Source organism: Gossypium arboreum, chromosome 13 (genome assembly GCF_025698485.1).
Source record: "Gossypium arboreum isolate Shixiya-1 chromosome 13, ASM2569848v2, whole genome shotgun sequence".
NCBI lineage: Eukaryota > Viridiplantae > Streptophyta > Magnoliopsida > Malvales > Malvaceae > Gossypium > Gossypium arboreum.
Genome location: NC_069082.1, coordinates 50,149,245 through 50,167,904, shown reverse-complemented (window position 1 = coordinate 50,167,904; position 18,660 = coordinate 50,149,245).

Here is an 18,660-nt window from a genome sequence, read left to right as displayed (position 1 = left end):
GATTTTCGGGGACGAAAATCCCTAAGGGGGAGAGTTGTAACAGCCCGATTTAGACCCTAATAGGAACAGTGGTTTCGGGACCACGAATCCGTGTCAGAAAAATATTTAAAAATTATTTTCTGTGTTTATTTTGTGTGAATTTATATCTGTGAAATTTTCGTGATTTAATTTTGTCGTTTAGATACCCGATTAAATAAAAGGACTTAATTATGTAAAATGAAAATTGGGTGGTTATTTCTAAAAAGGGCCTAATTGCTATTGGCTTTATTAGTGGAAGCCTTTATTTTGCAATTAGCCCATTAAAAGAAAAAATGGACGGTAATAGACATGTGTTATATGATTTTTATATTATTTCATTAAAGTTAATTTAATAAACTAATATAATATAACATATATCATAAAATAATAAGCCATGTTCATTCTATTCTTTTTAACTGAAACTAAAACAAAGAAAAAGAAAGAAAACCAAGCTAGGGTTCAGCATATATTCAAGCTCAATCAAGGTTCGTTTTTGTTCGGTTTTTGATAATTTCTATTTTTTTGAGATCGTTGCTTAGGAATCTTCAAGACCCATGATTTAGTTTTTGATTTTGATGAATATTTTGAGTTGTGCCATTATTGATAGCTTGTGATTTTTCTTGTTTGATGATGAAATATAAAAGATATGTTTTAGATTAACATATTTTGTATTGGAGTTTTTGATGATTTTAAGTAATTAGGACTGAATTGCAAAAATAATAATTTGAGGGGCTAAAATGTGAAATAAATGAATTATATGGGCTTGTATCAGCACTAGGAACATTCAGCCTAAAATGGGTATTTTGAGATTTTGCATATTTTGTGTTTTGTGCAATAGGGACTAAATTGTAAAAATTGTAAATGTCAGGGGTAAAATGGTAATTTTCCCATTTATGTGTTTTTGGTCTAAATTTAATGAAAATATGTTTGAATGAGCTTAATTTGAATATGTTTAGATCAAGAACCAAAGAAATCGGATTTGGATCGGGGAAAAACGAAAGTTGTTGACTAGTCGTCCCGTTCCATTTTACATCGTCCGAGGTATGTTTATAGGCAAATAGATGTGTTTAATTGTATATAAATGTTAAATATATATGTTGGTATGAAAAATATGAATTTATATATGCTTATGCCGAATATGAATAAGCTTGGTAACCATGTTTAAGCATTCGTTTCGATCGAGTTACGACATCCGAAAGCCCCGTATGAACCTTAGGAATAGTTACGATACATATGTCATGACATAGGATTTTGATATGTGATGTGCGAGCAAGACCATGGCATTGATATGTGACTCCGATATATGTGTGCGAGTAAGACCCTACTGGGACAGTGGCATCGATATGTGGTTACATGTAAGACCACGTCTGGGACGTTGGCATTGTAAGATATATATGTGATTATCCGAGTGTCGTATCCAATTTCGAATGGTTCAATGGGCATCGATAAGTTGAGATCAAATGTGTAAAAGTGAGCTAAATTGGTCAGGTATGAATTGGTTTATTACCTATTTGAAACTAAGTGAATAAGTTACTTAATATTTGTTGTAAGACATGCTTGAAGTAAAGTAAGTGCATATGTAAATGTGAAAAAGGTATTTGGCCTTGTAAATAAATAATATGAACATTATTGAAACTATTTTTGAATATATGCAATTGGTGGTATATTCGACCATTGATATAAATATGTATATAATTGTTATACTTTCACTTATGAGTGTATGCACATAAGTGTATGTGTATTTAGTATGATAAAGATGTTTTGGCTTGGTCATTGAATAGTAGTTTGTTAATGTATCTTTATATATAAAAGTGTTCATTTGGTCATTACTATGCTTATGCATAAGAAGCTGTAAATTGATTCATGAGTATAAGTATTGTGTTCACATGATGATATTTAGCTTTGAAATTGAAGGATATTTTGCTTATATATATATGTATGTGTATTCGGTCAAATAATATAAATATGTATGTGATCATTATCCTTGACCTATGAATTTATGCATATAAGAGTATATGTACTAGTTATGATAAAGATATTTTGGCTTGGGAATTGAATGATAGTTTGTTAAAATATATATATGTTCATTCGCCATGAATAATATACATGTGAAAGTACATATAAAATACATGAATTTGTAAGCTTAAGGCTTAAAGTAACTATTATAGTATAATTTGGTTTAGTTTAAATAATTTGATTATGTAATTAAATTGTTTATTTGCTTATGACTTACTAAGCTATGAAAGCTTACTCCGTTTGTGTTCATGTTTACCTTTGTTTTATAGATTTTAGATTCAAGTTTCAAGCTTAGGAATCGTTAGAGAAGCTTATCACACTATCGACTGTCTTTGGTATTTTATAAGCTGAATTTTCGAACTTATGGCATGTATAGGCTAGATTGTAATTTGAAATGTTGGATTTTGGTTTTGTATAATTTAAGCCATGCGAAAATGGCCTAACTTCAATGCTTTATTACAGTTTTGTTTGATTATGGCTTACGTTCATTTGGACATTATGCTATATGTCATGAATGAATGGTATTCATGATATCTATTTCGTGCATTGAAGTTGGTTAGTAATTTTGGATATGTGCATTTGGTTGATTCGATTTTGACATATGGATAGATAAAAGTATGACTAAATTTGGTTGTTAATTTGGTTACGGTGTTAGTCATGATTTGGTATTAAAAGTATGATAGGTTATGTTTGAAAATAGAAAAAGGTTTATTTTGATATGTTTATTACGTAGCAGATAAGATTTGTGTATGGGATATATGTTTATATTTGGTTATTGATTTATTCTTGTGAAGTATAGATTGTATCATGAATTGACTTGGAAGCTCATATAATGTACTTGTGTACTCGGTTATTTGGTGGAAATATATGGAAGGGTTAAGGTCAACTTGGTGATTCGGTACCTGTATATATAAATATATTTATATATGTATATATGTATACATATTGTCGTAGAAGATGAAATGGTTGACTCATTTATTAACTCGAAGTATATATGTAATAGGATAAAAGGTGGTGTTTTGGTTATAAAGTAAATGATGTTTGTGTTTGAGTTATAATATGTAATGCTTTAATTAGTAAAATGTATGTCAAGAATATGTGGTACATTGGAGTATGCTTATGTTATAAAATAATGATAGGTATGACTATTTGGATTCGATAATTATTTGAAAATCAATTAATGTGTACTAGTAGATCTTGGTGGCCGAATAGACATGAAATGAATATGTTTATGTATCGTTTTCAAGTGGCACACTATTTGAACATTTTGGATACTTTATTTGAGTGGTTTAATTAGTTAAGTTGATAATATATTTTAGCATATGCTAAGTGAATTGGATAATTATTTATTCATGTTATGCAAATGTAGTAATAAGGCAAACGAATGTTACTATGGAATATTTCACTTATATGAAAGGAAATAATGTATGTTTGATTGTATAAAATGTGCGCATAACATTTGTTTGATAATTAAAATATTTTATACTTGAATTATTCAAATGTCATCAAAATTAAAGTATATATATTTGATAAGTATGTGAAATGATATGTATATAAAAAAATACTAGATGATTAACTTTATAAAGAAAGTCTGTTCTGAATTGTTTTATGATCAGTATTGCCTCGTAACCCCATTCCAATGACGGATATGGGTTAGGGGTGTTACATAAACATATATCACATATCTCATGAGCTCATAAATCACATGATTCCTAGTTACATGTCACTTGTATCCTAAACTATTCCTAAGGTTCAAACTGGATTTTTCCGATATCACTTCTCTGTCAAGCTTGCTCGTAATGTCGATCTCAATGTCCATAATATCAAATCACTTACTCATAAAGCAATCAAAGCATAACACATAATAGCATTAAATAATTTGAATTCACATAATACTCAAGCATTAAAAATATAACGTAACATCACGTTATTTGTATATGAACTTACCTTGGTAGAAAATGATGAAAATGAGCCTATTCTTCATAAACCTTGTTTTTTCCCTGATCAAGACCCGAATCATGTTTTTCTTGATCTATAATGCCAAATTTAACTTATTTAATACACAAATTGTTCGAATCGACCCATAACACATACTTTGGTAAAATTACCTTTTTACCCCTAACTTTTCACTGATTTACAAATTGGTCCTTCGGCTCATAAAATGAATTGCATGCATTTTCTTTATTTCCTAAGCCTAGCCAATTCATATTCCTAGTCCTACCAGCCCACATTTTTCTTTATTTCACATATTTACTACCCATTTTACCACTTTTACAAATAGGTCCTTTTCATGCATTTTCATCAAAAATCACTTAGTAAAAGATGTTAAACACACATCAAACTTTCATATTCCTCCATTAAACATCAAAATACATGCATGTCACACATGGGTAAGTTTTTTAACATGAACCCTAGCTCAAAATAATGGTAGAAATAGCTAGATCGGTTGATGACAACTTCAAAAATGTAAAGAACATTAAAAACGGGGTTGGGATGCACTTATTATTGAGCTTGAAAGTTGAAGAAACCCTAGCTATGGTGAGCATGGAAATTTCGGATATGGCATGGAGAAGATGAGCAAATTTTGCTTGATTTTTCCCTTTTTATTCTTATATTAACTAAATGACAAAAATTCCCTTAAGGCCTTTCTTTCAAATTTTTCCTATTCATGCCCATTTTTGTCCAAAATTTTAGAACTTGGTCAAATTACTATTTAAGGACCTCTAATTAATAACCCGTAGAAATTTCATGCTTAAAGCTTCTAGAACTCAAGTTTTGCAGCTTATTCAATTTAGTCCTTAACTTCAAATTGGACATTTTAGGCATAAAATTTCTTCACGAAAATTTCACACAAACATGCACTCATATCATGGTTCATCAAATAATCAAAAAATAATTATTTCTACTTCGGATTTATGGTCTCAAAACCACTGTTCCAACTAAACCCTAATTTAGGATGTTACAACTCTCCCCCGTTTAGGTATTTCTGTCCTCGAAAATCTTACCATTGAAAAGGTTTGGGTATTGGTTCCTCATGGCCTCCTTAGGCTCCCATGTAGCCTCTTCAACCCCATGTCTTTGCTATAACACTTTCACAGGGGCAATACTCTTGTTTCTCAATTGTTTGACTTTCCGAGCCAAAATCTTAACCAGTTCTTCAACATAAGTCATATTCGGTCGAATCTCAACCTTTGTCGGTGAAATCACATGGGAAGGATTAGATCGGTAACGGCGCAACACAGACACATGGAACACATCATGAATCTTTTCTAATTCGGATGGTAAGGCTAACCAATAAGCAACTGGCCCTACTTTCTCGGTGATCTCATACGGTCCAATAAAAAACGACTCAACTTGCCCTTTTTACCAAATCTCAAAACCTTTTTTCATGGAGACACTTTCAAAAATACCTTATCACCAACTTGAAACTCAATCTCTTTTCATTTCAAATCCACATAGGATTTCTGTCTATTCGAAGGAGCCTTCAAACAATCACTAATTATCTTCACTTTCTATTTAGTTTCTTTGACTAAGTCAACCCCGTGAATCTGATTTTCTCTGAGTTTAGTTGAATACAGAGGTGTTCGGTACTTACACCCATATAATGCCCCATAAGGCGCCATTTTCAAACTCGACTGATACTGTTGTTGTAGGAAAATTCTACCAACGGTAAGTACCTTTCCCAACTACCTTGGAATTCCAATACACAACATCGGAGCATGTCTTCAAGTATTTGAATTACTTTCTCCGGCTGACCGTCGGTTTGCGGATGGAAAGCGGTACTAAAGTTTAACTTCGTACACAAAGCCTCTTGTAACTTTTTCCAAAACCGAGAAGTGAACCTCGTATCTCTATCTAATTGATATAGGTACTCCATGAAGTCTGACAATTTCACCAATGTACAAATCAGCTAACTTATCAAGTGAGTAATCAGTACGTACTGGTATAAAATGAGACATTTTAGTTAATCTATCAACAATCGCTCATATGGTATCTCTCTTTCTTGGAGTTAAAGGCAACCCTGGCATAAAATCCATAGTAATCTAGTCCCATTTTCACTCCAGAACCATCATGGGCTGAAGGAAACCTGAAGGTACTAGGTTTTCGTCCTTTACTTGCTGACAAATTAAACATTTCGATACAAACTCTAAGATATCTCTTTTCATACTATTCACCAATACATTTTCTTCAAGTCGTTATACATTTTTGTACTGCCCAAGTGAGCTGTCAAACAACCGTTGTGTGCCTCATTTAAAATATTCTGAATCAACTCAGTGTCCTTTGGAACACAAATTCCACCACGAAATCTCAAACAACCATCGGAGTCACTCAGAAAATTCGGTTCACTGCTAGACTCACGTTGAAATCTTTTTGTAATGCCCCGTACCCGAGACCATCGCTGGAGTCGAACACGAGGTGTTAACAGACTTAATTCATTACTTAAACAGCTCAAACAATTTATTTTTAAAATTTTCAGGAGATCCAGAAATCGTTCTGGACCTGTTTCGCAAAAATTTAAACATCTCATAAAATATAACTCATATACCTGTTTTGTTCCATCCATATGAAAATAGACTCATAATTCTTCAATTCCATATTTTAATCATCATCTAATTGTATCTCTACTATTTTTAATGATTTTTCAAACTCACATCATCATTGTTCTTATCGAATCTATTTTATGGTAAATTTTACCTATTTCATGGTTTCCATGGATTAGCTAGCAATTTAGCATACATAACACCAAATATGATCATGATTAGCCATTCCAATGGCTAATCATTACCAAGCATTTCGATACCACTCAATAACCATATCATAAGATCATATATACAAAATGATTATAATGTTATACATGCCATACTCAAAATATACAAGCCATTATGCCAAGATGGTATACGGATAGTGTGAGTGTGCCTCAGACCATTCCGATTTCCGAAAGTGGCTTGTCAACACTACAAGGAATGAAAAGGAGGAGTAAGCATAAATGCTTAGTAAGCTCACATGCAAATAGCAAGTAACACAACTATATACGCAAACATAAAACATCATTTGCATAATCATCACCGAGACATTCATATCACATTTTCATTTATCATCTTACCATATTGTTGTTATATCGAGTTTTCAACCCGAGGGTTAAGTACATACCTGTTCAAAGTATTCATTTCACAACACTTACCAATACGTCCCTTTCATCTCGAGTATTCCTCCATTTGAGTAGAATTTTACCCGTTGAACACATCGAAATATAATTCGGATACATGGAAAGTTTGCACATAAGTGCCACATATGTAGCCAACCTACCATGTAACCCGCCCATAAGTGAACTCGGACTCAACTCAACGAGCTCGGGCATTTGCATCCATAAGTGAACTCGGACTCAACTCAACGAGTTCGGACATTCGCATCCATAAGTGAACTTGGACTCAACTCAACGAGTTCGGATGCCCAAATATCCTAGTGACATGTCACTTGTATCCTAATCCATTCCTAAGGTTCAACGGGACCTTTTTCCCAATCATGTGTCTCAACCATCTTCTACGGAATGCCGTTACCGATACTCGGTAGTATTTCACATTTTCGAAGTATATCACATAATTTAACATATTAACAAACAATTATCACAGTATAATATTACATAATAATTATCATATCTTTTAAATAACATTAAAACATTTAAAATAATAACTATGTTACCAACTTTTACATATGAACTTACCTCGTATGCGAAAATGGCCACTTTTACCATTTCGTCCACAACTTGGTATTTTCCCCATTTTAGCCCGAATTTTAGTTTTCCTTGCTCTATCATTTAAAATATAGTCTAATTAGGACTCACATTATACGAATTGACCCAAAATCATATTTTGGAAAATTATAGTTTTGCCCCTAAACTTTCGCATATTTACACTTTTGCCCCAAAGCTCGTAAATTAAACTTCAGCCTATTTTCTTATGTTTTATGACATTCTGATCATTTTTCCCTTCTATGGTAACATCAAATTCTCACTCTAACATGTACTTATGACTATTAGGTATTTTTACCGAAGCCCTTTTGCTCGTTTTCACTTAAAACCGAGTAGTACAAGTTGTCTAACATAATTTAAAACCTCATATTATATCATAAAACACCAAAATACACAAATTTCACCTATGGGTATTTTTCCAAATATGAACCCTAGGTTGAATTATTGCTAGCATAAGCTTAATCGAGCTAGGGACTCTAAAAGCGTAAAAATCATTAAAACGAGGCTAGAACGGACTTACAATCGAGCTTGGAAGCTTGAAAACCCTAGCCATGGTTTCTCCTTGCTATATTCGGCCATGGGGTTGAAGATGAGCAAAATTGGCTGTTAATTTTGTATTTTAATTCATTTTACCCTAAATGACCAAAATGCCCTTACTACTAAACTTTCCAAAATTCCATCCATGTCCAATTTTTGTCCATAGACTTAGAAATTGGTAAAATTGCTATTTAATACCTCCTAATTAATATTTCAAAACAATTTCATACTAGAAACTTCTAGAATGCAAGTTTTACAAATTATTCGATTTAGTCCCTAATTTCAATTTAAGCACTTTATGCATAAAATTTCTTCACAAAATTTTCACACAATCATGCAATCATATCATAGACCTCAAAATAATCATAAAATAATTATTTCTATCTCGGATTTTGTGGTCACAAAACTGCTATTCCGACTAGGCCCAAAATCAGGATATTACACTTTTAGCTTGCAATTCCTTATCAACTTTCTGAGCATTACAAGTCTGTTGAAGAAAATTTGGTCTAGCTCTCAACTTGGCTAGAATTGAACCATCATTAGACAAATTCAGCCGTGTATTCATAACCCTTAAGGAAAATAATGACTTTCTGCTCAAAGCGTCAGCGACCACATTCACCTTACCCGGATAGAAATCAATCCAAAGCTCATAATCCTTTAACAGTTCTAACCATCTCCGTTGTCGTAAGTTCAAGTCCTTTTGAGTCATTAAGTACTTAAAACTTTTGTGATCGGTATAGACATGGCATTTCTCAACAAATAAATAATATCGCCAAATCTTCAAAGCAAACACTATGGTGGCCAACTCTAAATCATGTGTCAGATAGTTCTTCTCGTGAGGCTTCAACTGCCTCGAAGCGTGAGCTACAACTTTATCCTCTTGCATAAGTACACATCCCAAACCATTTAAGGAACTATCACTATAAATAAAAAATTCTTTACCTGACTCGGTTTGTACCAAAACTCGTGCTTCAGTCAATAACATCTTCAAATTCTCAAAGCTTTGCTGACACTTTTCCGACCACTCAAACTTAACATCCTTTTGAAGCAATCTTGTCATGGGAGTGGCAATCATAGAAAATCCTTTCACAAACCATTGGTAGTAACTGACTAAGCCCAAAAAGCTTCTTACCTCAAATACATTCCTTGGTAGTTTCCATTCGATGATAGAAGAAATCTTGCTAGGATCTACTCGGATACCATCACTTGAAACAATGTGGCCCAAGAATCCAACTTCTCGAAGCCAAAACTCGCTTTTACTGAATTTAGCATACAACTGTTTGTCTCTTAAAGTCTATAAAATAGTTCTGTAGTGCTCGGCATGCTTTGACTCATCTCTCGAATAAATCATAATATCATCAATAAACATAACAACAAACTTGTTCAAATATGGCCGACATATTAGGTTCATTAAATACATAAACACAGTAGGAGCATTCGTTAACCTAAATGGCATAACAAGAAATTCGTAGTGGCTATACCTCGTTCTAAAAGCAGTTTTAGGCACATCCGACTCTTTAACTCGCAACTGATAGTAGCCGGACCTCAAGTCTATTTTAGAAAATCATGACGCTCCTTTCAATTGATCAAACAAATCATCAATCCTTGGAAAAGGATACTTGTTCTTAATTGTTATCTTATTAAGTTGTCGGTAGTCTATACAAAATCTCATAGAACTGTCTTTCTTTTTCATGAATAATACCAGAGCACCCCACAGTGAAAAGCTCGATCTCACAAAACCCTTGTTGGTCAATTCTTGCAACTATGACTTCAGTTCTTTAAACTCATTCGGGGCCATCCCTAGCTACACTTTTGCTACTAGCCCCATTACCAATATTTCTCGAGGGTATCCCCTTTGTAGCCGCACTACTCGGCCTTGTTGTAACGCCCCGTACCCGAGACCGTCGCCGGAGTCGAACACGAGGTGTTAACAGACTTAATTCATTACTTAAACAGCTCAAACAATTTATTTTTAAAATTTTCAGTCAAGCTAGCAATCTGCATCATAGTCGCTTAAAAATTCATATCTCGAGTTCCAAAACTCAAAATCCAATTCCGTAAATTTTTCCTAAAACCAGACTCATATATATATTTTATAATTTTTTTCTATAATTTTTGGTCTAGGAAATTAGTACAGTTTATTAGTTAAAGTCTCCCCTGTTTTAGGGTTCGACTGCTCTGACCTCTGTGTACTACGAATCAGATATCTCCTTGTACAGAGTTTCAATGACTATACCGTTTGTTTCTAATAAAACTAGACTCAATAAGGAATCTTTGCATATAAATCATGACTTATAATTATCTTTGAACAATTTATGGTGAATTTCCAAATTCAGAACAGGAGATCCAGAAATCGTTCTGGACCTGTTTCACAAAAATTTAAACATCTCATAAAATATAACTCATATACCTGTTTTGTTCCATCCATTTGAAAATAGACTCATAATTATTCAGTTCCATATTTTAATCATCATCTAATTGTATCTCTACTATTTTTAATGATTTTTCAAACTCACATCACTGTTGCTGTCTGAATCTATTTTATGGTAAATTTTACCTATTTCATGTTTCCATGGATTAGCTAGCAATTTAGCATACATAACACCAAATATGATCATGATTAGCCATTCCAATGGCTAATCATTACCAAGAATTTCCATACCACTCAATAACCATATCATAAGATCATATAGACAAAATGATTATAATGCTATACATGTCATACTCAAAATATACAAGCCATTATGCCAAGATGGTATACGGATAGTGTGAGTGTGCCTCCGACTGTTCCCGATTTCCGAGCTGGCTTGTCAACACTACAAGGAATGAAAAGGAGGGAGTAAGCATAAATGCTTAGTAAGCTCACATGCAAATAACAAGTAACACAACTCTATACGTAAACATAAAACATCATTTGCATAATCATCACCGAGACATTCATATCACATTATCATTTATCATCTTACCATATTGTTGTTATATCGAGTTTTCAACCCAAGGGTTAAGTACATACCTGTTCAAAGTATTCATTTCACAACACTTACCAATACGTTCCTTTCATCTCGAGTATTCCTCCATTTGAGTAGAATTTTACCCGTTGAACACATCGGAATATAATTCGGATACATGGAAAGTTTGCACATAAGTGCCACATATGTAGCCAAGCTACCATGTAACCCGCCCATAAGTGAACTCGGACTCAACTCAACGAGCTCGGGTGTTCACATCCATAAGTGAACTCGGACTCAACTCAACGAGCTCGGATGCCTAGTTACATCTCACGAACTCGGACTCAACTCAACGAGTTCGGACACTCGCATCCATAAGTGAACTCGGACTCAACTCAACGAGTTCGGATGCCCAAATATCCTAGTGACATGTCACTTGTATCCTAATCCATTCCTAAGGTTCAACGGACCTTTTTCCCAATCATGTGTCTCAACCATCTTCTACGGAATGCCAATTCGATACTCGGTAGTATTTCACATTTTCCAAGTATATCACATAATTTGACATATTAACAAACAATTATCACAGTATAATATTTCATAATAATTATCATATCTTTTAAATAACATTAAAACATTTAAAATAATAACTATGTTACTAACATTGACATATGAACTTACCTCGTATGCGAAAATGGCTACTTTTACCATTTCGTCCACAACTTGGTATTTTCCCCATTTTAGCCTGAATTTTAGTTTTCCTTGCTCTATCATTTAAAATATAGTCTAATTAGGACTCACATTATACAAATTGACCCAAAATCATGTTTTGGAAAAATTACAGTTTTGCCCCTAAACTCACATATTTACACTTTTGCCCCAAAGCTCGTAAATTAAACTTCAGCCTATTTTCTTATGTTTTATGACATGATGATCATTTTTCCCTTCTATGGTAACATCAAATTCTCACTCTAACATGTACTTTTGACTATTAGGTATTTTTACCGATTAAGCCCTTTTGCTCGTTTTCACTTAAAACCGAGTAGTACAAGTTGTCTAACATAATTTAAAACCTCATATTCTATCATAAAACACCAAAATACACAAAGTTCACCTGTGGGTATTTTTTGAAATATGAACCCTAGGTTGAATTATTGATAGCATAAGCTTAATCGAGCTACCGGGACTCCTAAAATGTAAAAATCATTAAAAACGAGGCTAGAACGGACTTACAATCGAGGTTGGAAGCTTGGAAAACCCTAGACATGGTTTCTCCTTGCTATATTCGGCCATGGGGTTGAAGATGAGCAAAATTGGCTGTTAATTTTGTATTTTAATTCATTTTACCCCTAAATGACCAAAATACCCTTACTACTAAACTTTCCAAAAATTCCATCCATGTCCAATTTTTGTCCATAGACTTAGAAATTGGGAAAATTTCTATTTAAGACCTCCTAATTAATATTTCAAAACAATTTCAGACTAGAAACTTCTAGAATGCAAGTTTTACAAATTATTCGATTTAGTCCCTAATTTCAATTTAAGCACTTTATGCATAAAATTTCTTCACGAAATTTTCACACAATCATGCAATCATATCATAGACCTAAAAATAATCATAAAATAATTATTTCTATCTCGAATTTTATGGTCACGAAACCGCTATTCTGACTAGGCCCAAAATTAAGATATTACACTTGTACTCTAAAATTTTAATTTCTCGATCATCTCGAGGAAGTCCTTGATATAGTGGTCTTGATAGCCACATCTAAAACAGGATCCGTTGTTCATCCTACACACACCAAGATGATGTCTACCGCAATGTTGGCACTCAGGTTTAAAAGGTCTAGCATTACCCACACTAGCCACAGATGTAGCCTGAGATTTAAAACTCAAATTTTGCTTCCTATGATTTCGTACGATTGCCCGACCGAAAAACATGAGAGCGAGAATACATATCTCTAGATTTCTTAGTTGAGAGGTGAATGACTTGCTCATCGGCCTCTTTCTTATATCTTTAGCTTCAGCCTTGGCTTTTCTCTTTTCCTTGGTCAGTTCCTTCGCTTTATAAGCCCAATCAATGAGCACAACAAATACCTTCAGCTCAAGAATACCCACTAACACTCCAATATCCTCATTAAGTCCGTCTTCAAACCTTCTACACATTTTAGCCTCCAAGGATACACACTCCCGAGCATATTGGTTGAGCCGGACAAACTCTCTTTTGTACTTGGTCACTAGCATGTGGCCTTGTTTCAATTCTAAAAATTCCTTGTGCTTCTGGTCAATGAATCATTCACTTATGTACTTCTTTCGGAATTCTTCTTGGAAAAATTCCCATGTGACCCTCTCTTGAGGTACCACAGATACTAGTGTCTTCCACCAGTGATATGCTGAGTCTCTCAACAAGGAAATAGCACACTTCAAACATTCTTCGAGTGTACATGATAGTTCATCAAATACCCTTATTGAATTCTCAAGCCAAAATTCTGCTTTCTCAGCATCATCCTCGACATTTGCTCTGAACTCTTCCGCCCCTTGTTTCTGAATCTTATTGACAGGGGTTCTATGAAATCTCATAAAGTCCATACCTTGTGGCACTAGGGGTACATGTTGAGGATTTTAAGTGGGTGGAAGGGGTTGAGCATTCGGGTTCATTCGAACGAACTCCGTAAACCAGGCATTCATCATATGGAGAAAGGCTTCCCCTACCTCATCTTCTCCTCCCTAACTCACGGTCATGGGTCTACTCTCAACTGGTGCTGCCCCTTGAGCAGGAGCTGGCACATTACTTTCTACGTCATCAGCCTCAGCTCGATTGAGATCCATTACTATACAAAAAATAACTTAAAAGGTCAGAAGTCGTCACCCTATCATAACTCATTTATGGCATATATAGCTAGACTCGTACACCTGCTAAGTTAGTCCAAGAATTGACTAAACTGTAGCTCTGACACCACTAAATGTAACACCCCTTTCCCGTGTCCGACGTCAGGTCAGGATACTAGGCATTACCGAACTTAAACACAAGCAAACGTACCAGGCCGAGCCATAAAATTTCATTCAAATTAAATTCATTCATAAATATGAAAATTGTCTCTTATATGGGCCTACGAGGCCCAAAAAATGCATCGGGAGTAGTTTAGGACTAAACTGAGAACTCTAGAAATATTTGGGAAAACTTAGAAAATTTTCATGAAATAGGGTCACACACGTGTAGGTAGGCTATGTGGTCACAGACGCCCGTGTCCTCAGCCCATGTAACTCTCTATTTATGATGTCATCACACAATTAGGGTCACACGGCCAAGTCACACGCCCATGTACTTAGGCCATGTGGCGAATTAAATTCCAAAAATTAAATGTAGACTTCACAAGGCCTGGGCACACGTTCATGTCCTGAGGGCGTGTTCTTCACACAGCTAAGACACACGGCCGTGTCTCTGCCCGTGTGTTTACTACTGGGCATTCTGTTTTACCTAATTAGGGTGCAGGGGACACACGGCCAGATCACACGCCCATTGGGCAGACCGTGTGTCACACGCGACCTAGACACATGCACATGTGTCTACCAGCGTGGACAAATTCTAGGCTAATTTCCAAGCCATTTGCCATCCTTAAATGCTCACTCACTTATACATTTTTTGATGGCATGCAACATGGAACTTTTATTCACTCAGACAGTCACAATCATGATTAATTCATGACTTTGTAATGTCAACATATCAAATGCTCAAACATCATGCTTTCATATGGCATTCCGCACCAATTTCATATTAATTCATCCTTATAAACCTACATTCAACCTACTCAATCATAACATGAACATGGTCATACCTATTAGTTCCAATTCATTCATTAAGCATATGTGCCATTTATTATATCCATTTCCAACAAGCAACCACCAACCACATCACAAAGTATAAAAACATTGCATGCATGCATAAATAATTAGGGCTACAACCCAAGAAGCAAATATAAGCCACATCTCATGGCCTTATACAAAATTGATCTTAATACCAACATGAGCAAACTCATTTGGCTAGTCAATATGATACATAACAAAATGACCAAGTCCCCTATACATGCCATACTCTAAATGTTAAGACTAACTATACCCAAATGTGCAATTGATAGTGTGATCGAGTGTCCGACATCCTTCGATCATAAAGATAGAAAGGAAGGGGTAAGCATTATAACTTAGTAAGTGCATACACAAATAACATGTTATCTAAACAAGTAATTAACATAGATTTAATATAATAAACAAAATTTATAATTCATAAAATCATTTAAACTTACTCATCACATAAACAACTTTGTCATAAGTTCATCACATACCAAGGAATTACTCATGAGTTCGTTATACACCTGTATCAAAACTCATAACATAACCTCTTACTCATTCTTCTCATTGACTTACCCCTTGGGTCTTCTGTCAAGTTACTCGATAATTTACCCGTTGAACACTCGAAATACTATTAGATACACGGAAGGCTCGCACATAAGTGCCACATACGTAGCTAAAGCTACCTCATATCACATAACACATAAAAGCTCATTCTCGAGCTACTCACGGGTCTGCTCACACAAACTGTTGGTCAGGACGTAGCTACACGGGCTACTCACACAAGCTGTCAGGTATCCTCAACACATGTTGGACTACCCAGCCACCAGTAGGATGTACAAGACCAGTACCTGGAACCACATAAACATATAGCTCATATCTCAAGAGCTCATAAATCACATGATTCCTAGTGACATGTCACTTGTATCCTAAACTATTCCTAAGGTTCAAACAAGATTTTTCTAATATCAGTTCTCTGTCAAGTTTGCTCGTAATGCCGATCTCAATGTCCATAATACCAAATCACTAACTCATGATGCAATCAAAGCATAACTCATAATAGTATTAAAGAATTTGAATTCACATAATACTCAAGCATTGAAAATATAACGTAACATCACGTTATTTGTATATGAACTTACCTTGGTACAAAATGATGAAAACGAGACTATTCTTTGTAAACATTATTTTTCCCTCGAACAAGACCCAAATCACATTTTTCTTGATCTATAATGCCAAATTTAACTTATCTAATACACACATTGTTCGAATCAACCCATAACACAGACTTTGGTAAAATTACCTTTTTACCACTAACTTTTCACTTATTTACAATTGGTCCTTAGGCTCATAAAATAAAATGCATGCATTTTCTTTATTTCCCAAGCCTAGTCGATTCATATTCCTACTCCTAGCAGCCCACATTTTTCTTTATTTCGCATATTTACTACCCATTTTACCACTTTTAAAAATAGGTCATTTTCATACATTTTTATCAAAAATCACTTAGTAAAAGATGTTAAACACACATCAAACTTTCATATTCCTCCATTAAACATCAAAATACATACATGTCACACATGGGTAAGTTTTTTAACATGAACCACAGCCCAAAATAATGGTAGAAATAGCTAGATCAGTTGATGACAACTTCAAAAATGTAAATGACATGGAAAATGGGGCTAGGATGCACTTACTATTGAGCTTGAAAGTTGAAGAAACCCTAGCTATGGTGAGCATGGAAATTTCAGCTATGGCATGGAGTAGATGACCAAATTTTGGTGGCCACCATAGTGTTTGCTTTGAAGATTTGGCAATATTATTTATTTGTTGAGAAATGCCATGTCTATACCGATCACAAAAGTTTTAAGTACTTAATGACTCAAAAGGAATTGAACTTACGGCAGTGGAGATGGTTAGAACTGTTAAAGGATTATGAGCTTTGGATTGATTTCTATCCGGGTAAGGCGAATGTGGTCACCGACGCTTTGAGCAGGAAGTCATTATTTGCCTTAAGGGCTATGAATACACGGCTGACCTTGTCCGATGATGGTTCAATTCTAGCCGAGTTGAGAGCTAGACCAACTTTTCTTCAACAGACTTGTAATGCTCAGAAAGTTGATAAGGAATTGTAAGCTAAAAGAGTTCAGTGTGTGTCTAGCAGTGAACCTATGGTGACACGAATTATGGAACATTTAATGAATAAACTAAACTAATTTGCCAAACCAAATAAGTAAGAGTTTCCGGCTACTAAAAATGACAATGCAACGAAATCTAAATTTTGGCTTGAGAATACTATCAAAGTCCTTGATGACTTATCCTGCACACCTGAGGAGTGCATGAAGTGTGTTGTATCACTTTTATGAGACTCGGCCTACCATTGGTGGAAGACATTTGTGTCAGTAGTACCAAAAGAGAGGGTTACTTGGGATTTCTTTTAGGAGGAGTTCCGTAAGAAATACATTAGTCAGAGGTTCATCAACCAGAAAAAAAGGAATTCCTTGAACTAAAGTAGGGTAAGATGAAAGTGACTAAATATGAATGTAAATTTATCAGATTCAGTAATTATGGTTGAGAGTGTGTGTCTACTGAAGCTAGTATGTGCAAGAGATTTGAATATGGGCTCAATGATGAAATTTGACTGTCAGTCGGTGTTTTAGAAATAAAAGAGTTTGTTATTTTAGTTGAAAGAGCTTGTAAGGTAGAGGAGTTGCTGAAAGGAAATGGTAAAGCTAAAATTGAGATGCAAGACACGAAGAAAAGATAGATGGGCAAGTTGTTTCAGTCTACATCCAAGAGGCCTAGAGAGTTCTCTACAAGATCTAAATTTTTAGCAGGGTGTTCTAGCCGAAACAAAGGTAGAAGATTTATGGGTCAGAAAGCTCAGACCACATCAATTGCGAGTGTTGGCAGTATTCAGCCTGATAGACCCGAGTGTCCTCAATGTGGTCGACGTAATCCAGGTCAATGTCAAGCAACTAATACTGGTTGTTTCCGATGTTGTGCTTTAGATCATTTCATTCGGGAGTGTTCCGAGATGGTTAAAAGAGAAGTAATACCGAGTGTAAGATCAGGCAATGTAACAGTCCGATTTAGGGCCAAAACAAAATAGTGGTTTCGAAACCACGAATCCGAGGTTGAAAGAAATTATTTTGATTAAGTTTTAGTGTTTATATTATGATTTCATAATTGTGTGAAAATTTCGTTGCGAAATTTTATCGATTGGGTGTTTAATTTGATATTTAGGACTAAATTAAAATAGGTAAAAAAAATGTGTGTTCTAGTTCATAAAGTACTTGATTGAAATGGGGGTTTTAAGTAGAGGTCCTTAAATGGCAATTAGACCATTATACTTTATATGGACAAAAATTAGGACATGGATGGAATTTTAAGAAAGTTTAATAGTAAGGGCATTTTGGTCATTTGCATATTAAGTGAAATAAAATGGGAAAAATAACACAAAAATGTGTTCATCTTCATTCAAGCTTGGCCAAAAATTACATGTTCTCCATAGCTAGGGTTTTTCTCAAGCTTTCAAGCTCATTA